This window comes from Lynx canadensis, chromosome B4 (assembly GCF_007474595.2).
Source record: "Lynx canadensis isolate LIC74 chromosome B4, mLynCan4.pri.v2, whole genome shotgun sequence".
NCBI classification, from domain to species: Eukaryota; Metazoa; Chordata; class Mammalia; order Carnivora; family Felidae; genus Lynx; species Lynx canadensis.
The window spans coordinates 11,490,853-11,509,845 of record NC_044309.1 but is presented as its reverse complement, the minus strand read 5'-3'; the positions used below and the strand labels follow the sequence as shown (position 1 = coordinate 11,509,845).

Sequence of the window (18,993 nt, the reverse complement as noted above, 5' to 3'; positions counted from 1 at the left end):
TCGAAATCAGAACTACCCACATGCAGGGATTCAAGATCTGTAAACACCAGCAAATGACCAGCAACTTCCTCAAACACACAGTGCCAGGACCTTCTGGACGGACTCATCATCACCATCACCATCATCATACAACACTTACACCACGTAACATGTCGATAAAGTAACATTCAAATTTGGTTTCATTTTTATTTTGATCAAACCCAGCAACCCTGTGAAGCTGGCACAGGGACAGATACTATCATCCCATTTGGCAGATGTGGATCCCGAGGCTTTGCAAGGTAAGTTAGCCACCTTGAGCACTGACAGGTTTTTTTTTGTTGTTTTTAAGGGAGGGAACCTCCATTCCTTCCCTTGGAATGCAGCCCAGGAAGACTGCTTACCAGGATATAATCCCCCCCAATTTGTTATTTCCCCAGTGGGCTGAGAGTGTGGTCATGACATGCTGCACACACAGAATGTTACAGAGGTTCTTGGTAATTCTCCAGAAGGTCTCCGGAGCAGGTCCTGGACACACCCCAGGGACCTGCCATCTGTCCCCTGTGAGCCTGCCCAGAGGAACCCCAGGGACCATCACGTGCTTCTTGCGATTTTTCTGGGTCGCCCCCTATATCTCAGCAAGGCCAGCCCTCACCTATGCCAAAGCAGGCGGGCCATTTCTCCTCAGCACTTCAATAAACCTTCCACCTGCCAAGAGATGCAGGCATTACTCTGGACCATCAAGACCACAAGGCCCCTCAGAGAGGAGGAGGGGCCTGACCCCCATATAAACTGCTACATTCGGTGAAAAGGACTGCGCCCCACCTCGCTGCGGGCTGAACCCACCCCTGTGACACAATCCAGAGTGAGCAAGGACCCATCATGAGTCAAGTAGAAAAGAATGGTGAGAAGATGTTCAGGAACTCTTTCCAGGGACAGAAAGAACCCAGGAGGGCCAAACACAGATGAGCAAATGATTTATCTAAGGCAAAGACAAAAAAAAAAAAAAAAAAAAAAGAGGCTGGAAAATTCAGTGCTGAACACCCCCACTTTACCCTGGACCATTTCTGTGACACTCAACCCAGGCATCTGCTACAACTTATAAGTGGTTTCATTCTTAATAGACACCAGTTTGACTTTTCTTTCTTTTGTGGCTGGGAAGAGGAACAGCGAAACACGTCAGAGCTGGCTGGGGGAAACAGCTTCTTGGTCCTCCCATCCAGAGCCATCCATGCCACAAACTCACCCCACAGGCGGACCCCCGGGAAATACCAGGGGATGAGGATCATGATGCCAGAAATGCCCCTTTTGTTGTAAACAGGTGGGAAGGAACATATCTGCACTATTAGCCCTGCGGACTCTGGTCTTGTACTTTGTTTCTCTCACCAAACATCACTGCCTCCAGAGATACCAACCGCTCTGATGGACTCACACCTCAAACAAGACCAATCAAAAGACATCAACAGATATTCTAGCCTTTATTTTGGAGGCACGATTTTGGTTCCTGGCATTATAGCTATCATCAACAGTAAGCCTAAGAAACCGGGTTGGATGATCCCTACAATTTAGGAAGCATTTACAATATTTTTCTACTCATGGACCCACAGTGTACAAGTCAAGGCTTAGAGGACCCACGGAATAAGAAAACAAGACACAGAGGGCTGGCCGAGGTCATCTTGTCCCAGAGGCGGTTACTCACACCCAGACTGGCCCAAATAAATACTCCATGAGTCAACATTCAATGAGATGGTGTCAGAGGAGCCCACGAGAGAGGCTCAAAGCTTAGTAATGAATGAACACACTGGATTTTTTAGCACATACCTCACAGACGAGGAAGGAACGAGCAAAGTTCACCACGAGCATTCTAGAAATGTCACACACATGCTGGCCACTACAACAAATCATTATGATCTGCCACTTTTGGTCATGATCACAAAGCCAAGAAGAGCAAAGGCACTGAGAATATCTGCAAAGATGGGTTAAAAATAATCAATACAAAAGGGCAGAGGAAAGAATATCTTCCAAGGAGAAACTGAGACTCAGCAAAGGCCATTCCTAATCTGAAATTGCTTTCCCTCAGGCCACCTATTAAACATGTGTCACTACAGCTGGAGAGAACTATCTGTCATCAAACACATTATATATTTGCCCCACTGCCTCATAGTACTCGATGTGTCCTCCTTTGATTTGTGAAACCAACAACAAAAAAGATTTATCAATTCATTTTCCCTGGGGAGCAGCCTGCCAGAGAAGTACATTTTTTTTCTATGTGTTTCTCCAGCCCCGCGAGACACATTTATTATAAGAAGACAGATATAAATCTGTTTTGAGCAGACTGAAAGAGTAAATTGGGATGATATTAAACTTCAGAGGAACTAGGTTTTCTTTTAAATACCTCTGGAGCACAGAGTAGGGAGACTTGCTCCAAGTTTTTGCAATTCTACCCTGACCCCACACGTTATCTTCTCCAGACATGTTTATTAACTGGATGACCTCCCTTATGAGAGACACAGAAATATACACACCCAAGGAAAGACACATAGTTACACGCATTCACACCAAGAAATGGCATTCCTGACTTGTTGCTACCATTACCTTGCTGGAAAATGTTAGTCAACGCAATCGAGAAATATTTACTAGCAATATGGTGGGCGAGTTAATCTGATGAGAATTATGGGGAAGCCCTAAGAAAATACAAAGCATGTGTCACAATTTCAAGTGACATGGACAGACGAAAGAAATGTAGTATATACTTACAACAGACTATTATGCAGCCATAGAAAGGGAAAGTTCTGACACCTGTTACTACACAGATGAAATGTGAAGACATTATGCTGAGTGAAATAAGTCAGTCACAGAAGGGCAAATACTGTATGATTCCACTAACACGCAGTACATAGAATAGGCAAATTCATAGGGACATTAAGTAGATTAGAGGTTACCAAGAGCTGGGGGAGGGGGTTCTGGAGAATTATGGCTTAATGGTTGCAGAGTTTCTGCTTGGGATGATGAAGAAGTTTTGCAACTGGATGGTGACGATTGCATGACATTGTGAATGTAATTAATGCCACTGAATTGTACACTTAAAAATGGTTAAAATGGCCAACTGTGAGATCTGTATCTACATCCACATCCACAATATAAGAAGAATAATATACTAAAAACCACTGAATAGTAGACTTTAAATGGGTGGACTGTATGGCCTCTGAATTGTATTTGTACCTCAATAAGATTGTTTAAAAAAAAAAGATCTCAAATGTCACAAGAAAGCTTCCTGAACATTCCCTTTTCTTTCCCTTTATTCTCTATCACGGCATCATCAGGAGCATAACTGTTTTATTTGAGTTCACATTCCTAGTCTACAGTCCATTTTCCCTCCTGCCCATGGATGTAAAGACCAAATACAGAGACGCAGGGCCATGGGTGTCTGATTCGTTTGACTACCCTGTGCCTGACCAGGAAAGGTGCTGAATACTCATGTATAAATGAGTAAACAAAGTAAATCAGGAGTGAAAATGGCAAGAAAGGGACAAAAATCATAAAAGAGAAAAACGGCCTCTATTACTTGAAAAGAATGAGCACAGAACACCAGTGGTAGAGTATATCATTGGAACACGTACAGTGTGTGACAGGTGAGTCAAGAAAGAGCCCTTCAGAAGACACGAATAGACACTTTTACAAAGAAGACGTACAGATGGCTAACAGACACACGAAAAGATGCTCAACATCACTCATCATCGGGGAAATGCAAATCAAAAACACAAGGAGATACCACCTCACACCTGTCAGAATGGCTAAAAAGAACAACTCGGGAAACAACAGATGTTAGCGAGGATGCGGAGAAAGAGGAACCCTTTTGCACTGTTGGTGGGAACACAGACTGGTGCAGCCACTCTGGAAAACAGTTTGGAGGTTCCTCAAAAAATTAAAAATAGAACTACCCTACGACGCAGCAATTGCACTACTAGGCATTTATCCATGGGATACGGGTGTGCTGTTTCAAAGGGGCACATGCATCCCCATGCTTATAGCAGCACTATCGACAATAGCCAAAGTATGGAAAGAGCCCAAATGGCCATTAACTACACACACACACATACACACACACAATGGAATACACCTTGGCAATGAGAGAGAATGAAATCGTGCCATTTGCAACAACGTGGATGGAACTGGAGTGCATTATACTAAGTGAAATAAGTCAGAGGAAGACAAATATCATATGACTTCACTCACGTGTGGAATTTAAGAAACAAAACAGATGAACATAGGGGAAAGAAAGAAAAATAAGATAAAAACAGGAAGGCAAACCATAAGAGACTCTTAAATCCAGATAACAAACCGAGGGTTGCTGGAGGGGAGGTGGGTGGGGGATGGGCTAAATGGGTGACAGGCATTAAGGAGGCACTTGTTGGGATGAGCACTGGGTGCCAGATGTAGGAGATGAATCACTGGGTCCTACTCCGGAAACCAATACTACGCTGTATGTTAACAAACTTGAATTTAATAAATAAATGTGAAAAAAGCAAGAGAGCTCTTCACACATCTAAGCTCCTGAGTCACCCAAGTCTTCCCACATCACCACATGCCACACCCACCTGACCCAGAGCCCCCAGTCTGCCCTGGATATGAACAATCCTCAGGAGAAGACCTGACAGGGCACCTGTCTTTGGTTCAAACGTGTTCACAAGTAAAGGAAGCCGACTATACCACGTGCAAACCTGGAACAGTGGTGACGGGGTTTCAAACAGGGCATGAGAAAATTAGAGGGTCAGCAAACCATGTCCCTGGGAAAGAAGTCTGTTTTTATTTTCCCCAGAAGATTTGTTTGGGGAAAAGCACTTAGACCATGACTGCTGTAAAATGCTCAAGAAAACCGCCTATTTGGACGATTTTGTCAACTTCTACCACAGCTGGAAGCAACGGGTCACATCTCCTCCGAGCCTAGACATTCATTCAACCAATGATTTCTTCACCAACCCCCTGTCACCTCCTGAGGCAGCCTTCTCCTTGCTCAGGAGGCCACTCACAGTCTACTGGGAGGAGCCTGATCCCCCCCCCCACAACTGCCAGCCCACTGTGATACAATGTACAGGTGCAGTGATAAGGGGGGAGGGGTCTCCAGCAAACTTCCAGAAGAAGGGCTTACTACAAAATAATAAAAGGGAGTCAACTGTGGGGGCAAGGGGAGGGCTAGAGGCAGACAGCCAGTCAGAAAAGACCCAGACAAGCACTAGCAAAGCACACAGGGCTGGGGGCTCTTCCCCCAGGGGTGCAGATGGTACCGTCAACAATTCAGTGGGACTGAAATTGGAAGCTGGAGGGAAAGGATGCTGAGAAAAGAAAATGTGCAAAAAGCAGCAAGGCCTTGTATGATTTGCTGAGATCCTCACCCACTGGCAATGGCACGCTCCTGAAGGGTGCTAGGCTGGGGCACTGACCCGACCCTGCGTCCATTTTAGATCCAGCACTCAAGGTGACCTTTCCTTCCATGGTAGGCATTACTATCCCCATGGAACTCAGACTCAGAGAAAGCCAAACAGGCTGGCCCCCACCCTGGGCTGCCTCCCTGCAGCACCCATGCCTTTTCCACCATGCTAAGGAGAATTTATTGAGGGGTTTAGACATGAGCCTAAGGACCGAGATAGGCTAGTAGATGGTGGTGCATGAATATAGATGTTAAAGACTTATTTTAGAACTAGGGACATCTGAGAAGGTTGACAGGCAGCATGGAAAGAGTGGAGAAGACAAACAGAAAATGCTAGAGACACGGGATGGCCAAAGGGCAGCAAGCCAGGGCAGCGAGGCCCCAGCAGATGGAGTCTTCCTAAGAAAGGAGGAGGGATTATCAGGTTTGGAGACGTGAGGTCGCAACAAGTCACTCTGGGTGGCCTCGGTCCCCTGCAAAGAGGCAGGAAAACTTGAGAACAAGCAGTATGAAAAAGGACTGGAATAACTCATGAGAAAATCTAACAGATAATTAGAGGTAAAAACATGACACAGTGGGGGGAGGCCCAGGTTAGAATTAGAAAGCATGATTTTGCAGAGAACCCAACAGTTTAAATGTCTGAAATATTTTTGTCAGGTATCAACACATTTTCTTCTACTTACATTATCATTTCTTTTTTTTACATTGAACTTTCGGATATCTGGAACATATTCTGATGTCTGGGGGGAGGCGGTGGTCCGTAACTAGGGATGGCACCTGCTCCCCCAGGGGGTTTCTGGAAGCAAGTGGGGCTTGGTGGTCTGTCTCAGTGGGGTGGGCGCTACTGCCTTTGGTGGATGGATGTCAGGGATGCTCAATGTCCGGAGATGCACCAGGCTGTGCTCAGCAAGAAGAATCATCTCGGCCACGGTACCAACAGCGCACGCCCCACACTGAGAAACACAGCGTGTTACTTTTTCCCAGTGAGCCCACAATCCCAGGGTCACTGTACTGAGTCACACATTCAGTGATACATTTGACAAGTAAGCACTGAGCGACCCTCTGTGCCACGTCCTCTTGGTGGCACTATGAAAACAAATCAGACACTACTGCTGATGGCCTGTCAGCACAGAGCCTACTTCCGATCCTCTGTCCCCCTCACTCTGCCCCTACCCCACCTGCACTCTTCCCAGAATAAATAAACATTTTTTTTAAAACATCCATGGGGCACCTGGGTGGCTCAGTCGGTTAAGCGTCCAACTTCCGCTCAGGTCATGATCTTGTAGTTCATGGGTTCGAGTCGCACCAGGCTCTGCGCTGACAGCTCAGAGTCTGGAGCCTGCTTCTGATTCTGTGTCTCCCTCTCTCCCTGCCCCTCCCCCTGATCGCATGCACACGCTCTCTCTCTCTCAAAAATAAAGCTTAAAAAAATTTTTTTTTAATCTGTAGAGAAATGCAATTTAAATGCTTTGCAATTCGGGGCGCCTGGGTGGCGCAGTCGGTTAAGCGTCCGACTTCAGCCAGGTCACGATCTCGCGGTCCGGGAGTTCGAGCCCCGCATCAGGCTCTGGGCGGATGGCTCGGAGCCTGGAGCCTGTTTCCGATTCTGTGTCTCCCTCTCTCTCTGCCCCTCCCCCGTTCATGCTCTGTCTCTCTCTGTCCCAAAAATAAAATAAAAATGTTGAAAAAAAAATTTTAAAAAAAATAAATGCTTTGCAATTCATCAACAACTTTTAAAAAGCAGCCAAGTATGGCTACGGCAGGAGTCTTGCTGGTCCCGATAAGAATTACTTATAATGAACACTTAACTACACATGCAAATATTAAAGCTAAGTGGTTAAACAACATGATCGCGTCTGTGTTGATACAATCCATTTGCTTAGCAAACTCCTTTTTCGTAGATACTGGCTTGAACAAACTCCTACCTACCGCTGTTGGTTGTGACTTGGTACTCCAAATGGATGGAGGTGTCGATGAATGAGGTTTTACTGGGGGTTCTGACCTGCCAGGGGTTCTGGGGCAAGACAACTGCAGGTGCTCATTGTTCTGTTTCTGTGTGACAGACTGTGACTAATTTGTTTCAGATAGCTGCTCAGGACAGCCCGCTTGAGAGTCGATACACAGACACTCTAAGCAAAGGGGAGCTGCTGCGCCCCCGTTCATTGCCGGCCTTCCTCCTGAACGTGAACGTGGCATGTCCTACAGCTCTCTGGCCGTGGTTTTTACAGAGACATTAGGGGTGGCCTCCACAGTTCCCTCGAGCTCTATCCGCACTGGATACAATGTATTACCTTACAAAGTCCCTGTGTTTCTAACCTGGGCAAGCGATTTAAACTCGAGGTCTACAAAACAAGCAGGCTTGACTGTGGGCAGCTGCGGATGTCCCCAAAGGGAAAAATGGGAGCACCACGGCTAACCTCAGTATTTGGAAAGGTCTGACAGAAAGCACACATGTACCCACAGTGTGATGGCACAGGCTAAAACCTGTTCACTTTGGACTAGAATTATGTCAACTCAGCAGGCAGTGGCCGTGGTGACAGCTCATGGAGGAGCTAGGCCTGTCCTTTACTAATAAAAATATAAAGGAAATGAATTAGCACTTCAAAAACACAGTTTCCTTGTTCCTAGTGATTAAAAGGTGATCCTCAAGGTCCCGTGTGTTCTAAAGTTCTATGATTGTTTCACAGGAAGTTATTCATACCAAGAATAACCCATTCTTGGTGTAGCTTTAATACATAATTAACAGTAACAAATAGCTTTCTCTCTTGGCTTCCCTAGACTTATTTATAGCTTTTCAACTAATTAAAGGCATATTTATTTATAAGGGGTGCCATACTTCCAGAAAGAATTAGATGCCACTGTACATTCTCTAAAGGTAATAAGAAATGGTCTGGATTTGCTCAATTAGCAGCTTCTTCCTCAATTTCTACCTCTTCAAAAAGTGTAAGAACTAAATATTCACTTCTTTCCTTTGATCCTTTTCTTTCCAAAGCACAAGAAAGGTTTTTCAGGTGGCTCCAATGCCATCTCCTGAGTGATGCCCTTGGCCTTGGCATCATCACCAGTAACACCCAGCTCTACTGTGAGGCCTATGCCAGATGAGTAGTTGAGATGATGTATGGGCAACACTTCAAGGTTCAATGCATTACATAATATAGCTTATTCTCATTTCAATTATTCATTTATGAATACTCATAAATGAATAATTTTGTTATTATTAACAACAGACTAAGACTTTAAAGTACACGGAGCTTTTTTGCAGGTCAAATTTGTTTTTAAGTTTATTTATTTTTGAGAGAGAGTGCACGGGGGAGGGGCAGAGAGAGGGGGTAAAAGAGGATCTCAAGCGGGCTCTGTGCTGTCACCACAGAGCCCGATGCGGGGCTCGAACTCACGAACCGTAAGATCATGACCTGGGCTGAAATCAGATGCTCAACCAACTGAGCCACCCAAGTGCCCCACAGGTCAAATATTTTAAAATGCACTAATAGTAAGGTTTTCTATAGGAATTGTACAGTGCATCCTTTCGTAACTGAGAAATGAAATCTCTTAGAAAACCAAACCTGAATTCCAGTGTTATGGTTGGTTGTGAATTTAGAGCCGTTATATAAGATCTGTTCGTGTAATTATTTTGAGATACAATCTTTTCAAGGGCTCACTATGCCAGGAACTGGGCTAAGAAAGAACATCAATTATCTCATTTAATCCTCACAAATGAGGTGGGTTCTGTTATCACCGTGCAAGAAAGAGGTTTAGACACAGAGCAGGTACTTGCCCAAGGCCTAGACTCGCCAGTAATGGGATAAATGAGGTCCACCTGCAACCGGAATTGGTGCGTTTAGCTGCTGTGCGATTCCACAGGGCAGGTGTGAACACAGGAGGGCAAGCAGACGACAGCCTGTCCCAAGTCACTTGAAAAACAGCCCACTGCCTGTCACTGTATCTGGTTTCGTGTGCCCACATTGGTATGTGTGGACCGTATCATCAGAGATTTTTTTCTTTCTGCCCAGGGTACATTGACACATTTTGTTCCACACTCTTTTTCCGCCAAAACGCAGATCAACATAAATTATTTAAGTAGATAATGCAGGCAAAAACAAGCAAATAAGACAAAAATAAAATAACATAAAACAAAAACCCGTTTCAAGGATATAACCCCGGAGCTGTATTTATGCCATGATGATGAATCCATTCACCCGTATACTGGCTATCTCCACTCTGAGGTCACAAGGCAATTCTGTGTGTTCAGAACTCCTTCCCTTTCTCCCACAGACCTGCTCCTGTTGGTTTTCCCAGTAGAGGGCACCATCTTTGACCCAGCTGTCCAAACATGAGCCCTCTTAGCCCTTCTTTCTTGGATGGTCCCAAATCTAGAATGACCCCAAAGAACCAGATCTGACCTACCTCAGCGTGCCTTCTGTCTGTCCTGTCTTCCCATACCCCTGCCAGTTCCTATACCCTCACCTCTCCCCCAGATCCCCTCCATGAATCCAAGAGCAATCTAGCTGGCCTCCTTGACACCTGCCTTAAACTTCCCGACTACAGCACCAAGGTGGGCTTTCAAATGTACAAAAAGGCTCATCATGTTTCCTCTCCAATTCCCTCACCTTGAAGATAAATTCCAAGCCACGAAGTGTGGCATAAAAAGTCCTGGAAACCACAACTCCCTTTCCAGCATCTTCTCCCACCACTGCCCTATTCTTGCTTGAACCCCCAAACACCCTGTGCTCTTTAATCCTCTGGATAGTAGGACCAGAGTGGGGCCATCTGCTAGGAAGCCCTCCCACCCTTGCTTAGCTGGTAAATTCCTCACCATCCCTCAAGCCTCAAACCGTGCACAGCCTCTTCCATGAAGCCTTCCCTGACTCTCCCAGGCAAACTCAGAGACACCTCAACCATGCCCTTCTGAGGCTCATCTCAGGGACGTTCCCTGCCAGCCTTTCCACACTGCAACACGGATTCTTCTCACCAGCGGAAAGTGGGCTCCTTTTCCCTGGGCTGAGGACTGGCTGTCTTTATACCCCCAGGACCCAGCAGCACAGGCCCAGGCATAAAGTAAGGGCTCTGCAATATCTACTGATTAATTAAACATGAATAAAACAACCTATGCAGGAAGGAAAGAAAACCACTGGCTTCATAATTTCTTGAGGTGAGAACCAGTCTTGGAATCTGATTTGAGCTTATAAAACATTCCCTTAAGGGGAGAGGTGAGGAGAGGAAAGGTATTCTTGGACCGGAGATCTGTCCCAGATGGAGCACAAGAGATTAAATAAGGAACACATACTTCCCGAATGCCTATGTCATACCCTGGGTGAAGGCTGTGAGTCCCTGTCCACTAAAACGCAAAGCCCTCAAGTGGGGATTCCGGAAAGATGAAGTCACATCTTAAAATACACTCTGTTCCTCAGAATATAAGTTTCTCAAAACCACAACAATTACATCTTATGTACTATTTAGTTGGGATTAGTGCTTGTGGGACAAGCGGCTATTAAAAAAAAATAGTGTAAGCTTATGTGAAATCAGCGAATAAATGATGGCTCTGAATATAAACTAGGAGGTCGGTGTGGCTTCCAAACTCCAGGCTTCTTCTCTGAGCTCTTTTATCTTCCAGTCACAGAAGCTTCAGTGGAACAATAAAAGAGTAACCCAGATGCTGTTCTCCTCACTTGGCCCTCCGTCTGACTCTCAGACTTCGAGTTCACTGTGCAAACAAGTTCACAGTCAAGTCTAAGTAGCAAAGGCATCTACCGGCATTGGAACATTACCCCTTTCGATGAACCCTAAAGACTCACGAATGAATGCCATCCTGTTAGGGAAAGGCTTTAAAAGACTACTTTGTAAAAATAAAATAAAATATTTCATATTCTGAATGAAAAACCTGCCAACCTACCCATTACCCTGAAATCTGTACTTAAATTTCTAAAGCCATAATATCCATGTGCAAATGACAGATCTTTCCTGACTGATGATGGGGTTACACCCCAAAAAACCCATTCCCAGATGGAAATGTGGTTAAGTTGAAAATGCATTTAATACACTTAACCTACTGATCATCATGGCTTAGCCTGGGCCAGCCTTCAACATGCCCACAACACTCACACCAGCCTCCAGGTGGGCAAAATCCTCTCACACAAAGCCTATCTGATAATAAGGTGTTGACTATTGTCAAGGTCAACACAACGTGTAATGCATCGAGGACTGTCCTGACAGCGAAGAACGACGTGGGTGATGGGGTGCAGAATGGATGTCGCCAGCTGCCTGTGAGCTGCGGCTCACCGCCCCGCATCCGAGAGGGGACCCACCGCATGTCACTAGCCCAGGGCAAGATCCAAGTTCAAAATTCCAACTATGGTTTCTACTGAATGCGTACCACATTTGCACCATTGTCAAGTTGAAAAATTGTGGGTCAGGGACAGTCTGTACCTTCAGATGATTCTCATTATCCACAGGAATCGTGTCCTATAAAATCACAGCGCACACTGGGTTTGCAAATACTGAACTATTGCTCCCAGGGGAAATAACAGCACTGGGCTCCTTTGGGCCTCTGGCCACGTCATTTTTGTCAACCAATCCATACACAACCTTGTTTTATGTGTGTTTCTGTTTAAAGATGCCCTATTTAATATATATTTCTGGTTCATTAACATGAAACATGATCAACGGCACCATAACTCATGTCTGAACAAGCTTGTCTAGCACATGCCTTTGCTCCTGAAGGCACATCCCAGGCTCCTGTCGTTCAGGAAGACAGCAGGACACCTCAGCAGTGTGCTTGGGGGCCGTTCCCAACAGTGAAATCACTAACAAAAAGCACAAAAATGTGAAAAATACGGCACTAAAGAGACCATGAAAAGGACACTTGTTTACAGTGGGTTAGCTGAAACGAGAAGGCAGCACGTGGCCTTGTTCAACCTCAGCAGGGAACATGTGCATTCAGCGACACAAATTTTTCACTGCTCTGCTCATGGCCCCGAATGACCGCAAAGAGCATCTCAACTCTTGTTTTGGGGGGGGTAATAAATACATTTTACTAAGTAGGTGAATTTGAAAATACAGAAGCTGGGGAGCGCCTGGGTGGCTCAGTCGGTTAAGTGTCCGACTTCAGATCAGGTTAGGATCTCACGGTTTGTGGGTTCAAGCCCCGTGTCGGGTTCTGTGCTGACAGCTCAGAGCCTGGAACCTGCTTCAGATTCTGTGTCTCCCTCTCACTCTCTGCCCCTCCCGTGCTCACATTCTGTCTCTGTCTCTTAAAAAAAAAGGGGCGCCTGGGTGGCGCAGTCGGTTGAGTGTCCGACTTCAGCCAGGTCACGATCTCGCGGTCTGGGAGTTCGAGCCCCGTGTCAGGCTCTGGGCTGATGGCTCAGAGCCTGGAGCCTGTTTCCGATTCTGTGTCTCCCTCTCTCTCTCTGCCCCTCCCCCATTCATGCTCTGTCTCTCTCTGTCCCAAAAATAAACGTTGAAAAAAAAATTATTAAAAAAAAAAAAAGAATAAACAGTAAAAATGTTTTTAAAAAATTTAAAAAAAAATACAATACAGAAATCTGGGAATCAAAGAACTGGTTGTAGTTTATGTACTTTGAAAACATGACCCAGACTAGGTTGGGTGTTGTGGGAGGACCCCACAGAACTAAGCCATGGTGTGTTCTTCTTCTTATGGAGAGACAGGCTAGAAATGACCTTCATCTCTTATCCTCCAGAATGTACTGGAAGACAACTCCCTCTCTTTCATGCCAGTGAGCCTAGAAGAGACACATGTATGGTTGGAGAGCATCCCACTTGACCCCTATGCCGATTCCAATACACCACGCAGAAAGGCACGCTCCCTGCCTTCCGAAAAGGAAGGAAATAATACTAGCCACTTGCCATCCCGTGGATGTAAGCGGGATGCCAATGTGACATATAACTCGGAAACAGTTCCCAAAAGTGCAGAACTCTTCTAACAAGTCCTGGTCCCATATACTTATTTGGCTTTATATCGTTTCTTTGTGCTTACATCTGTTAAACCACAAAAACAGGAATGAACTAATGTTGAACTTCTTACTCAGCAATAAGCAATATTCATCCATGGATACAGAAAACAATGACAAAAACATGAAGGGCTGTATGCATTTCGTTAGGAGGCGTGTTTCCAAGCAAATTTTGTATTCTCCCGTTAATGTATTTACCTAAATTTGTAGCAGATTTATGATTTGTTCAAACGTGTAATAGTAATCACCCACAGTAAGTAAATGCAAGAACTTTTTCATGGTTAGACCCTTACAGCCTAGGAAATTTAATTTAAATGTATATACGTATTTTTGCAAGGACAAAGATAACACCCAAGAATAACGTTCCATGAGGACAGAATATAAATTCAGAAAAAAGAAAAGAGAATGAAGTAGAAATTCCAATGGTTAAAGAAGAGTCAATTCAAGTACTTTTGAAATGGGTGATGATGGGTATCCAGTGTCTGTGGGATTTAGATTCCACTGGTTATATTTAAAAGAATGATGTAAAGTTTTATTTAAAGATGTCGATATTTACAATAAGCTAGAAATAACATCCTTTGCAGCTCTTAAATTACGATGAAAAATGTTAGCTATCAACGCAGAGTGTGTGAGGGGATAGATGGCTTTACAAAACTATTTTAGGGATGAGGTGAGCCAAAGGCAGAAGACAGGCCAGGCCCCTCCAAGGCAAGCTGACCTTTGAGTCCCAGCCCAATGTGGTGGGGCTTAACATTTTGCAAGAGAAGCTGGAAATCTGGATTTTTCTACGTACAGTTTACCTTTTTTAAAACATGTTGGTTCAGAAATTTTTTAAACAGCATGCAGGTCAAACAAAACACAGCTACAGGCCGCATTTTTTTCTACCTTGACTCTGAGCGCTAGCATCTTCTGTCAACTTTTCCACACGGTGATAGGAGAGCCACTCATTCAAAAACACACTCACTGAACACCTCCTGGTGTTCCAGACACTATCCTGGGTCCTGGGGACACAGAGATGGCTGAAACACAACAGTGCCCTCAAGGAAGATGAATGATAGATAACATTTTGCAATCCCATCTGTTACATTCTGTGCTAGTTAGATCCGAGGTGCTGTGGCCATGGAACCTTGGCTTCGGTGGGTCAGGAATGTGTGGTTTCTTTGGGAAAGCTTCGTGGGGGAGGACGAGGCAGGACCAGATGCATCCTGAAGAATAACCAGCATCCTGAATAACCATGCTGGTGACTGAAGCAAGGCTACCTGGGGAAGGCTCCTTGGAAGATGGCCAACAAGGCAGATAGGAGCACACATCAGAGCAGGATGTCTGACTGCAAAGAACACCCACAGGGAGACAAAAACCAGCCCCACTCCTCATTTTCAGTTCCTCTCTTAAAAACAGGCACATGATGGAAATAAACCATTGAGACAAGATCCAAAAATAATCTTAACTGGGCATAAAAGCTCATATAAAAATTCTTCTCTTAATCACTTCTGGAAGGCAGCTGAAAGGTGCGTACACCCAAACTCGGCTTGCGCAGCAATCAACTTAATCTGTTTCTTTGAAAGATTAATTAAAACTGAGATTACCGATGGCGGCAGATGAGCTGGGTCAGCCGATGGGGCACGGTTAAGAGGAGAGAGAAATTGTCTTAAGATCACACAAACACAGCTGCAGGCCAAACGCGGAGATGTGACGGAAAACCTGCTTCTTCCCGGGCCCTATAATTCCATTCCTGGGGATGACGCTAGAGTTAAAAGCCCGAATCCCAGGAACAGCAGGCAGCGGGACTCCAATGTGCCAAGCAAGCAGCCCGGCCTGTGGGGAGCCTAAGGAGGCCTTGAACTTCTGAGTCAAGTCAGCAACAGCTGCAGAAGACCAGGCCCAGCCCAGAGGGACCAGCCAAGGGAGCAAGGAGCATGAACACAACTGCTGCTCAGAACTCGAGCAAGTTTTCAAGTGCTCGTTTGACACAATGTCAAGGATCTGCTCAAGTCAGGCCTTGATGAGAAGCAGAGGTGATTAGAAAAACCGTGAGAAGACACCGTCCACATAGCCCTTCCCCCACAGGGAGCCTCTCAGAAAAGGGGTTTTCTCCAATGGAGAGCTGCTCTTATTTTTCCCCCACTGGCAGCAGAGAAGGAGAAAAAGCAGGAGATGCTTATAGAAATCCTGGTTTGGGGACCCAGGATTTGAAAACCCTGTCATTGGATGTGAGCTTTGACACTGAAAACTCCTCGGTTCCGGCGGAGGCCTTCTCTGTCTTTTCCTCTGCAGGGCTCTCTGTGCTATCCAGCCCCATCCTCGCCACCACGGCAACACCCGCGCTCGCTGTCACCATGACTGAGCAGATGACACTTTGTGGCACCTCAAGGGCCACCATGACTGGGTGACTCAGATGGCCACCACTCCCCAGTTCCTGGACATGATACTGTCCACCTCTTGAGAAAAGACCATCATCAAGTGGGCAGGGATAAGTCCAACGATGGCACCCCACAGCATGTTCTTCGGGGTCACTCCTGCTCTGTCAGTGATGTGATCATCTCCTCAGGTGGCCAGTTTGCCCTCTCAGGCTCCTGGGACGGAGTGCTCTGTCTTTGGGATCTCACAATGGGTACCACCACACGCAGATCCACAGGACATACCAAGGATGTGCTGAGCATGGCTTTCTCCTCCCACAACCACCACATTGTCTCTGGCTCCTGAGATAAAACCATCAAGCTGCGGAAGACCCTGAGTGTATGCAACTACACTGTCCAGGATGAGAGCCATTGTGTCTTGTCACCCGATAGCAGCAATCCCATCACTGTCTCCTATGGCTAGGACAAGTTGGTCAAGGTATGGAACCTGGCAAACTACAAGCTGAAGACCAAGCCACACGGGCTACCTGAACACGGTGACTGTCTCTCCAGATGGATCCCTCTGTGCTTCTGGAGGGGACGATGGCCAGGCCATGCTGTGGACCTCAACAAAGGCAGGCACCTTTGTATACTAGATGGTGGGGTCATCATCAGTGCCCTGATACTGGCTCTGTGCTGCCACACGCCCCAGCCTCCAGATCTGGGACTTGGAAGGCAAGATCAGTGTAGATGAACTGAAGCAGGAAGTTATCAGTACGAGCAGCAAGGCACAGCCACCCCAGTGTACCTCTCTGGCCTGGTCTGCTGATGGCCCGACGCTGTTTGCTGGCTACACGCACAACCTGGTGCTAGCTGATGGTAGGTGACCATCAGCACCTGCTAGAAATACACAGCAGAGTTTTAGAAAGAAAATATTGGTTTGCTGAAGGAAGGAAGGAAGGAAGGAAGGAAGGAAGGAAGGAAGGAAGGAAGGAAGGAAGGAAGGAAGGAAAAGGAAAATCCTCCATAGCCCTCACCAGAAAAATAATAACTTGGGCAATAGTTCCCAAAGTTCTTAAGCCCACAGGAGGAACAGAGGAAGACGATGAAGACAGAGTCAGAATGAGGGGACAGCAGCAGTGGAGGAGAAGCGCCTGTAGAGGCAGAGCCCCTGGGGCTGTGGTGCTGGCCTCCTGCATCCTCTGGGGCTGTAGATCAAAGTCCACTGGGGCCTCCATCTAAGGAGCCTGGAAGGCGGGCTCTTTAGTGAGCCCTCCCCAAATGCAACAGAACATTCCCGACTGCACCTGACACGGAGCCCTGGACTCCAGCCCAGTCCTGACGGCCCGTGCCAGCCACTGGCCCTCCCCAAATCTTTCTCCCCACGTGTGCGCTGAGGAGGCGGGGCCAGAATTTCATGAGCAGATAGTCTCTTCCGTCATCCTCTCTCGAACAAGTTCTCCTTCTCCTGGGTCAGCAATTCCCATCCAATTTTGTGTAAAAGCCCTCATGACAAATCTCATTCTAGATGCTTCTAATGTGTGGATTACGTATCCAATGGAAACATAACCATTTTAGGAAGGGAAGAGAGTGAGGATTCAGGGAGAGACACTAAAATCTGAATTGTCAAATGTACCAGTAACACCAAAGTAGTGATTAAGAGAACAGATCCTAGAGCCAGCCTTGATGGTCTCATGTGTAAAATGGGAATAATCATCATAGCCTGCCTTATGGGGTAGTCATGAAGAGTAAACATGTGAGCTATAAAGCAGTTAGAACACAAATGTGACACAAAGCATTGTGTTTAAATAAAACTCTATAACCATTGTATGTACCATCAACAAGTAACCTCCAGTTACACCCAAGTCAGACTGGAGGGGCACTGTGCTATAGCCAATGGGAAGCTTGCCCGAGGCAATGCCAACACGAGCCTCGCTTCTCCCACCTCCCAGGTGAGACCGCCACTAGGCGCCATCGAGGCTCCCCCACCCCACCCCCTGCTCTGCTCCCACCACCACACTAGCTCAGCCCTCCCATGGGGACCACCACACCAACCTCCCAGCTCTCATCCCGAGAGCTCTTCTCCCCAATCCCCCCACCCAAGACACTGAGGTTGGCTTCTAATATTCTAACTTTAGATTACACTCCAGTAGCTTATATCATCAGCTAAAATTAAAAACAATTTTTCCTGGCCTTCAAAACTCATCACGATCTGGGGCACCTGGGTGGTTCAGTTGGTTAAGCCACTGACTCTTGATTTCGGCTCAGGTCATGATCTCACAGTTAATAGGAATGAGCCCCTCATCAGCTCCATACTGACAGTGCAGAGCCTGCTTGGGATTCTCTCTCTCTCTGCTCCTCCCCTACATGTGCTTGTTCTCTCTCTCAAAATAAAATAAATAAACCTTTAAAAAAAAAAAAAAACTAATCATGATCTGACCCCCTACCTACCTTTAAGGGTTTGTTTTTTTTTTAATTTTTTAATGTTTATTTATTCTTGAGAGAGGGAGAGCGAATGAGCAGGGAAGGGGCAGAAAGAGAGAAAGACAGAGGATCCAAAGTGGGCTCTGTGCTGACAGCAGAGAGCCCCATGCAGGGCTCGAACTCACAGTGAGGTCATGACCTGAGGTAAAGTCAGATGCCCAACCAACTGAGCCACCCAGGCACCCCTCCTTTGCCCACCTCTGTAACCTTATTTCCTATTGGCTCCTTCTTGTATCCTTCATGACCAGCAAACTGAACCCCACCCTTGACATCCACCCTGCCATCTCCCTCCGCGATGCCTTCGGCCTGGCGTGTTCATCTGGCCTATGGTTACCACTTCCCAAGTTGGACATCCCCCCATGCTTCAAGGTTGAGCTCATGTTCTAACATTTCCACCATGTCTCCCCAACCAGGCAGAATTACTATCTCTACTTCTGAACTCAAAGAACATTCATCTCTGCCCAGGGAAGGCAGAGAACTGTCTGGTCAGGAAAGGGAGTCTCAGCTCTGCCATGCACTGGCTGAATGTCTCTGGGTCAGAAAATTAAGATCTCTGAACCTATCTCACTGTGGTTATACAGATAAATGGGGATAATATATGCAAAAGGCTTGGATCAAATTCTCTTTATCTGCCCTTTCTCATGGAATTTATTACTTCTCTAAATTTTATTAGAGTTATTAGGCTGGTAAGTTTTCTTCTTCATAACACTGTAAATTCCTTAAGTGCATATTTTTGTGTTTCTCAAAGAACCTAGCACAAGGCCTTACACTTAGTAAGAGCTAAATTGACAATTTATCAAAT

General features: G+C 46.0%; 1 protein-coding gene and 1 pseudogene across 3 annotated transcripts in view; one reads left to right on the top strand and one right to left on the bottom strand.

The window, feature by feature from the left end:
• CAMK1D (calcium/calmodulin dependent protein kinase ID) overlaps positions 1-18,993 on the bottom strand; it is a 425,521-nt gene that overhangs the window by 375,458 nt on the left and 31,070 nt on the right. The window lies entirely within an intron of this gene.
• Positions 15,690-16,610, top strand: LOC115519339 (annotated as a pseudogene).